Genomic DNA, 8,046 nt, shown 5'->3' on the forward strand with positions numbered 1-8,046 from the left:
CTCCCCTTTTTGAAGATGGGAACCACACTGGCCCTCTTCCAGTCCTCTGGCACCACACCAGAGCACCACGAGCGCTCGTACAGCCGTGCCAGGGGTCCCGCAATGACCTCAGCTAATTCCCTCAGCACTCGGGGGTAGAGATCGTCCGGACCGGCTGAGTTGAATACATCCAGTCCCTCCAGAAGTTCCCTGACTAGTTCCTCCCTGACCCTTGGCCTGGGTGTGCCTCCCCTGGGGCCTGAGGGGGGCCCAGTGGGGGGATGACCTGGTCCCTGCTCAGGTAAATGGAGGCAAAGAAGTCATTAAATAGGTTAGCTCTGTCATCTGGTGTGACAACCAAATTTCCAAGCGTGTCTTGCAGAGGCCCCGCGTTACCCGGTACCTTCTTTTTACCCCCTATGTATTTTAAAAAGGACTTCTTGTTGTCCTTGATCTGGGAAGCTAGTCCCTGTCTCATCTCCGCCTTGGCCTTCCTGACCGCCCCCTTGCATCCCCATGCAACCAGGGGATAGTCTTCCCTGGTGACTGCCCTCTGCCCAAAATAACTGCCCGCCCCTGCTCTAGATGGCTCCATGGAGGGCAGGTCAGTGATGCCCCACCAGGCAGACAGCTCAAGAGTATCTTGGTTCATAGGCAGACAAGGTTCTCTGGGTAAATCTGACATCTTTTAGTAGACTGACTCAAATAGTTGGAAGAATAATAGCCAACTCAAAGAGTTGGCTTATAGGTTTACTCAAAAGGCCTGGAGAAGCGCTGATCCAAATAGCTTCAACAGTTCCCATGAAATGAGGGTGAGGATGCTTACTCATTTCTTGGGTGGAGCTGTGAAATGGGACTGTATTATGTTCCACTTAACACAGAAAGAAAGATGCAAGCATCTCCCCCCTTCACCGGGGTCCCTCGCTATCGCTGTCCTCATCCCTATCGGAGTGCCAGGACTGCTTGAAGGAGGCAATGGCACTGGTGCTATTCTGCTTCAACAGAGGGTGAAATGAGGGTGAGAAATGGCTTTGCACAAGCCAGGAGAGTTAGGCAGTTTCCCTTGATGTGAACCCACCCTGCACTGCTACAGCAGGTGCTACCACATTCATTATCTCAGATTTAAAAAAAAAAGGATAATAATCTAATTGTTTGGAGGCAATCAAAAGAGAATACGAAATGCTACCAAAACATAGTTAAAATGAACGTTTGCCGGTCTCCATAGCAAGCTCATAAATCTCTGGGAGCTGAATGTACCAGCTTGGTAGAGTTGAGGGTGTATATTTAGATGCTTTTTTTTTGTGTGTCTTGTTGTTGTTGGGTTTTTTTGTTTTTTTTTTTTTATCTGGAGCACTTGTAGTGCTACTGTAATACGCTGTTTGATTTTTTTTAGCGTTTCAGATATTTTACAGTAAATTACCCCAGTTTATGGCACTTTTTCTTCCTCACATAATTGTTATAAATAACCTTCAAACGACATAAAAGCCATAAACATTGCAAAGGAGGGAAGAGTAAATTATAGAGATTTCAAAGTAGCTAAAGGAAAACTTGCACATTGATAAGGCAGGGGAGGCTGCTTGGCTGCTTTATTTGTTCTTTTCCTTTCCCAGGATTGTCTCTCTCATATTTCTTCAGTAAATATCCTATTACAAATATTTCCCTCTCCGGTGATGGGGGGGAGGGGGCAGAAGGATTAGAAAGCTGCATATCAAACAACACTGCATTGTTTTGCTCTCAGACAGCGAAAGCTAAGGAAGCTGAACCGGGCTGGTATTAGGAGAGGTGTTGTCACGCTGCAGGAAATGGCAACAGGCTCAGGGATTCGGTGCCAAACCAAAAACCCAAGCTGGTGCTGGAGCGGGCTGTGCTGCTCGTGGTGGCATCGCGCAGAGGAAAGGGAAAGCCAGCTGCCAGCACTATTGAGTTTGGCTCATGCCACCCCTGCACGATGCCACAGCATCCCCTGTCATTGGGACCTCTCCTATTGCTACAAATGTAGGGGCTGCTCTAATGCCACATGGAGGCAATGTCAAAACTCGTGCTGTACTCGCTGGACATCAAAGCAAGCCCTCCCTTGGAAAGAGCGTCCCTTAATTTCCATTAGGTCGGTGAGTGAGGGCCAGGGTGATGGATCAGTTGACGCATCTCACTGTGGACCAAATGGAGAGTTAAAGCTTCACTCTTGATGTGTGGCTAAAGCCACGCTCTGCTTGTAACTAGCTACTGGGTCAATTTGGTCTCAGAAACCAGAGGTGGCTAGATGTGATGCTACCTGTAGCCCTCCCTGTGTGCTGGGAGCTACAGAATGGGTGCGCCTTAACCAGACTGGTCTTACAACGGGCTTCCAGGCTCCCAATGGACTATAACTTCTTTTCTTGTATCAGTGATTTGATACAGGGGGGTGGAAGCCACTTAGGACCAACCACAACAACAACAACATGTAGCGATATGGGCATCTGGCTACCTCATTAGCTCATTCACATTTGATGGGTGGGCTTGCGTGCGAACAATGCCAAGTGTGGAATTGGTGTTGGCAGGTGTCCTGGCTCAAAGGTTTGTGGAAACTGATGAACTATGAGATGTGCAGAAATAACAATAACTCATTCTTTCAAAAAAAATCACAGCTTGAAATACCTTGGCCAAACCATAATGACATGAAAGCCTCATAATACCCATCTACAAGGGCATCTGTGAACAGCAGAAAGAGTTTCCCTAGATGGTTTGATGGGATAGAAAGGGGTCCAGGTAACAGCTTAGGTATCAGGAGAGGCATCCTGATGGTGAGATGGTTCGGGCGGTGAAATAATTTCCCCAAGGAGGGGGTGGAAGGCTCACAGCCTGAATAATTTAAAAGCAGACTTGTCAAATCACTGCAGAGGTTCCCCGTCTCCATGCTGTATTCACTTCCCCCTGGAGCAATCCCCGCAGCCATTTTTGAAGATTTAGAAGCTGATTTTTTTTTTCCTGCAGAAAACCTCTCTCAGCCTGGGTGACAGGCAGCGCTCTGAGATGCTTCAGCCAGCAGAGGTGAAGTTTTCAAGTTTCAGAAGCAGTCGCAGGATTTTAATTCCTGGAAAAGTCACTGCTATGGGTGTGGGCAGATTTGTTGACCTCAGGGGTAATACCCGTAGGCCCTGCTGGGTCCCCCAAATTATTTGGGGCTGCAGCCTGATCTGAGCACTATGCAAGGATCTTTCATAGAGATGATAAAGCTGTTTTTGCCTTCTCCTGGAAGTCGGTTTCCAAACCTCAGTTCTTCTGGTGATTAGGAAGTGATTTAGCATCACTTGTATCTTTTAATTACCAGGAAAGCCTTTATCCCTGTAAGCATGCTCTAGCAGAAGAGCAGGGTCAGAAACAGCATTTGAATTGCAGCAACCCTTTCAAAACCACCATTTCCATGGACTTTTTCTTTACAATGTGAATAATTGCAGGAGAAATTTTTCCCCCGTCCTGTTTTTTCCCGGGAAGTCTAACATGCATGGCTTTTTTTTGTTGTTCTTGCTTTTTTCTATTTTTGAATTCCTCTTTCTCCCACATTTCCCATGGCAAAATGAGGGGGGAAAGATAAAAAAAAAAAAGAAGTAAGGGGGAAAGGGAGAAGAATGAGTGAGACTGAACTAGGGAAAACAGGCATGCTCATACTCACGCTCTTTCTCTCCTCCTCTCTCAGGATCTGTCATGGGAAATGCTTACAACTTTTGACAAGATCTAGTGAAGAGATAACTCTGTCAGGGCCATCAAAGCTGCACCTGGGTAAACCCGAGTGGGGAAAAAAAAAAAGAATCAGACCTATCTGTTTTGCATAGCTCTTATAAACTTTGGTGAACCATCTGGTGAACTACTAATAACGGGAAGTCCCACTGGGTCAGACCAATGGCCTATCTCACCCAGATGCGCGGGTGCGGTTTTTGTAATGGGGAAGGTTTTTCTTTTTGTGGTGTGATATGTGCAGTGTAGAGATATATAACCTTTTTTATATATATATGTATATATATATATATATATATAACAAAAAAAAAATCCCATCTGACACTAGCAAGTAGTAGGTGCTTTAGAGGAAGAGCATATATACAGAACTATGTCTAGAGTAACCCGTCCCCCCCGGCATCAAACAAAAATGCTGGTTGGTGCCCGGGATAACCAGTAATGGGTCTTTCCTTTCTTGCTGTGTCTTTGTGAGAAGGTATTTAGCAGAATTCACAGATTCAGTGGACTCTGGCAGGGCTACACCATGAGCACTGCTGCTATGGCCTTTAACTTGCGATCTCTGGGCTATCAGCCATGCACCTTAGCACCCCACTCCCAGTCAATAATGGATAATAATAAAGGACTCAGACATTGTGTGGACAAGCCCATCCATACATAGGGATAAACTTCAGAAGACGCTGTACAGACTAGCCTCTAAAGGAAGTCTCTAAACGTCCTTGCAGCAGATGACGCTCTCTCCGCGACTGCCTTGCTCTTCTGATCCTGACTACAATGGAAATGAGAAATGAACAGCGGCAGCGCAGAAAAGCTACAGAGATTTCAAGGGACTCCATGCTGTAGCTAATCGTACCATTGTTTATATGATGTCCTAGCTGGAATCACAAAGTTTCTTGCTATCAAAGGCTCACATTGCCCATTATTTCAAACTTAGGAGGTCTAATGAGGACCCACTAGCGGGGAATTGAGTAGCCATCAGGGAAGCGCGGCACTTGCTGTTTCCAAACAGCGCGTCACTTTGCTGATTTATGTCAAGATGTGCACAGATAATTCACTGCCAAGGCAACCTACTAATCCTTTAGATTATGCATTTGTGGAGTCATCAGAACAGCCTCCTCCTTTGCAGCGTGAAGGCACATGATAATTTGTTTATGCACAGTCCAATCAAGGGGAAGATTCATATCCTATGTCTAAGAGGAATGGATCGCTTGCTTTTGACGTTTATGCAGGAAGCTTGGCTCCTGGGATTCTGAAATAAATATTTGATCTTTAAAGATCATTTTGCTGCTTGTAGCAGCCAACACAGCCAGGTTTTTACTGTTTGTTTATGGTTTATACCATATGATTCAATAAACTCTGGCTGAGAAACATGTGCATAATTAAGTTTAAAAGCCAGCCTCGACTCCACTCCAGGACTTGCTTTTCAAATGGTGGTTTATGTAGCAAATTTCATTTATGGCTAACAGAAATTTCACCCTTTCTTCCCCCCTCAGTCCTCAACTCCTGCTTGCTGGGCCTGTAAAACTGCATTCAAATAAAACCTCTCCCTAGCAGCTTCCCCAGTGGTTGGGGACACTGCAGGAAGGGAGGTGAACTACTCCTGTGCTCCCTGGTAGAGATAAATTAACTCGCCCTCACAAGCGCCGTTTCAGTTGAAAAGCTGAAGAAAAGTGAGATTAAGCAACATGCTCAAGGTCACACAGGGAGCCAGTGGCAGGAGCCAGGGACTGAAATCTCTGGTACCTGCCTTCCTCTCTCTTTGAAATGGAGCAGTGCCAAAGCTCTCACTGGAGGTGAATTGTCACTCATAATGTATTGGGTATTTTTTCCCCTGTATATATTATTTATTGGTTTTCCAAACACTTCTCAAGACACCGCACACTGGAGGAGGTATATGCAAGCAGTTATATGTATCTGCTCGAAGAATTGCCCTTGACAAAAGCTGTCCATGTGTGATAACCCCCATCCTTACGGCATGTGAGCCTAACCAATATCTCATGACTAGAGCTGGTGAGTAATTTTTTCTGACATTTATACCCTCTCCCAGATCAAAAATGCTGTTTTATCAAAACTGAAATATTTTAGGGAATTCCCCCTTGCAAAAAGATGCTTAAAACAATTGAAAGCTTCAGGATATTTCCAAGGATATCCCGAGAGGTGTCACACAGGAGTCCATGGAAAACATCATATATTTAAACCAAATTTCCAGTCTCATTAGAGGACTTTGACCACTAAGAAATCCCTTCCTTCTTCTACACTTCTCCCTTTATAGTTTTGTGCATTGGCTTGGTTAATCTCCTTTATCCTCATCCTTGGGCCTTAATCTGCCTTTTTCCATTAGAAATGGTTGTTAACAAACCAGTACTGAGAAGCAATAGCTTATATTCAGCACTGGCTGGTGGCACATTTTGTGCAACCACATAGAAACTGGCTCCCACACCTGCACGGGGGCAGCCTCACACGCCCCATCGCAAGAAGATAGAGGTGACAGGGAGTAGTGACAGCGAAATAGTGTTACGTGATCTATGTAAGGAGAGCTTGGGCTTGGGGCCCCTGATGTCCAGCCAGTAGATCCCCTGCTAAAGACCTGTGCAAACACTGACAACAGTTTGTCGCTTGCTTGAGCAGAATTTCCCCATTTAAACTGAACTCCGAGTAACCAAGGGAGTTTGGTTAAAGGTTTTGCTCCGAAGACCTTCTCTACCTACTTCGCCAGCCTCCCTTCTTGCCCGTTTCCCTGCCAAACCCAGGTGCCCTCAGTGTAAAACATTCAAGGCTGCCCATGTCCCCAGAAACACAAGGATACGGCAGCAGTAACACCTACAGCAGCAAGTGGCAAAGTGTCATGGTCCGTTACGTCTTGCAAGCTCAGAGCCACCTCCAACTGCATATTCGCTGTCCTCCCCCCTACCTGCAACGAAGCCCAAAGACAAGAGCAGCCCTATTTATATACATTCAGCCAAACACAGCTGAAGCTTCATTTCTATAGATGAATACATTTATTCCTAAATCAGCCAGTGCACCTGTATTATCTTATGGTCTGTGCCCAGAATACCCTGATTCAGGGCCAGATTCTCAGGTGGCGTTAATCAACAAAACCCAATTGAAGTCATAGCTCTCCAAGAAAATAAAAGAGAAGGCAATTATCCAGGAGCTACATCCAAATACTGCTCCTCCCTCTAAGCAGGCTCTTACCCTGCGTGTGACTTCATTGCATCTACATAAATTGGGGGAACACCGATTTCACCCCGTTTCAGCTGTGCCCAGTTAGTTACACCCTACTAACCTCCAGACATGCACTCTCAGCCAGGGGCAGGCAATTATTTAAGCTGAATAATGAGTTTTGGTGAGGCATCGAGGGCCGCAAGCATAGCCCTGCCCCTTGACAGGTGTCCTGTCCCCTACTTGCTGTATTGGGGCTGGAAGTCCTGTACCCAACCCCTGATCTTTGCAACCAGAAATCCCTCTCTTTGCCCCAGAAGTACTCCTTTTTTTGGGGGGGTGCCATTCTGAAACCAAAAACCTTCCTAAATCATATACTGAAAAAAAAAAAGAAATCAAATGTCTACTATAGTTGCTTAGAGTTGTTGCTTGGCGTGGAGGCACCGGCTTGCACGCCAGGCCCTACAGAGGGGATGGAGTTGCCTGGCGGGCCCTATTTTGCCCACCCCTGCTCTAAGCCATTTAAAACCACACCTGCTAGTCATGTTGCAGCTCAGGCCTCTCACCTCAGGCTAAAGCTTTGCTTGCTACTGTGCCTTGAATACTGTTTAAAGGTGTTAAGCTGCATCTGCACAGATGTTCAGGGGGATTTCTAAACAGTGTTAAGCTCACAAGAGCAAACTGACTGGATTCCACAAAGCAACTGAGGTCTTTGTCTGCAAAGCTGAATCACATTGACTGTACTGATCTAGTTCAAGCAGTACAATCGCCCAGTGCAGGGGTGGGTATAGTAATACCTATATGCTATATAGGAATACAAAACTCTAAAACTCTTGGTTCAGAGGTGATACCTTTTATTAGACCAACCAGAAAATAGCAACAATATAGATATATAGTTTCATAGTTTCATAGTTTTTAGGGTTGGAAGGGACCTGAGCAGATCATCGAGTCCGACCCCCTGCCATGGCAGGAAATAGTACTGGGGTCAAACGACCCTAGCAAGGTATTCATCCAGCCTCCTCTTAAAAACCCCCAGGGTAGGAGCCTGCACCACTTCTCTTGGAAGTTGGTCCCAGATCCTAGCCGCCCTGACCATGAAGTCGCGCCTCCTGATATCAAGCCTAAACCTACTCTCTGCCAGCTTGTGACCGTTATTCCTGGTCACTCCTGGTGGTGCTCAAGGGAACAGGGACTCCC

At 46.0% G+C, this 8,046-nt stretch overlaps 1 long non-coding RNA gene across 1 annotated transcript in view; it reads right to left on the minus strand.

Annotated features, from left to right (window-relative positions):
* LOC109295591 overlaps positions 1 to 8,046 on the minus strand; it is a 24,681-nt gene that overhangs the window by 6,380 nt on the left and 10,255 nt on the right. The window contains exon 2 of the long non-coding RNA XR_002096777.1: positions 7,204 to 7,210. This is a non-coding gene — a long non-coding RNA (uncharacterized LOC109295591). The remainder of the gene's footprint in view (positions 1 to 7,203; positions 7,211 to 8,046) is intronic.

Source organism: Gavialis gangeticus, unplaced genomic scaffold (assembly GCF_001723915.1).
Source record: "Gavialis gangeticus isolate Ggan-Ray unplaced genomic scaffold, GavGan_comp1, whole genome shotgun sequence".
In the NCBI taxonomy this organism is placed as follows: Eukaryota; Metazoa; Chordata; order Crocodylia; family Gavialidae; genus Gavialis; species Gavialis gangeticus.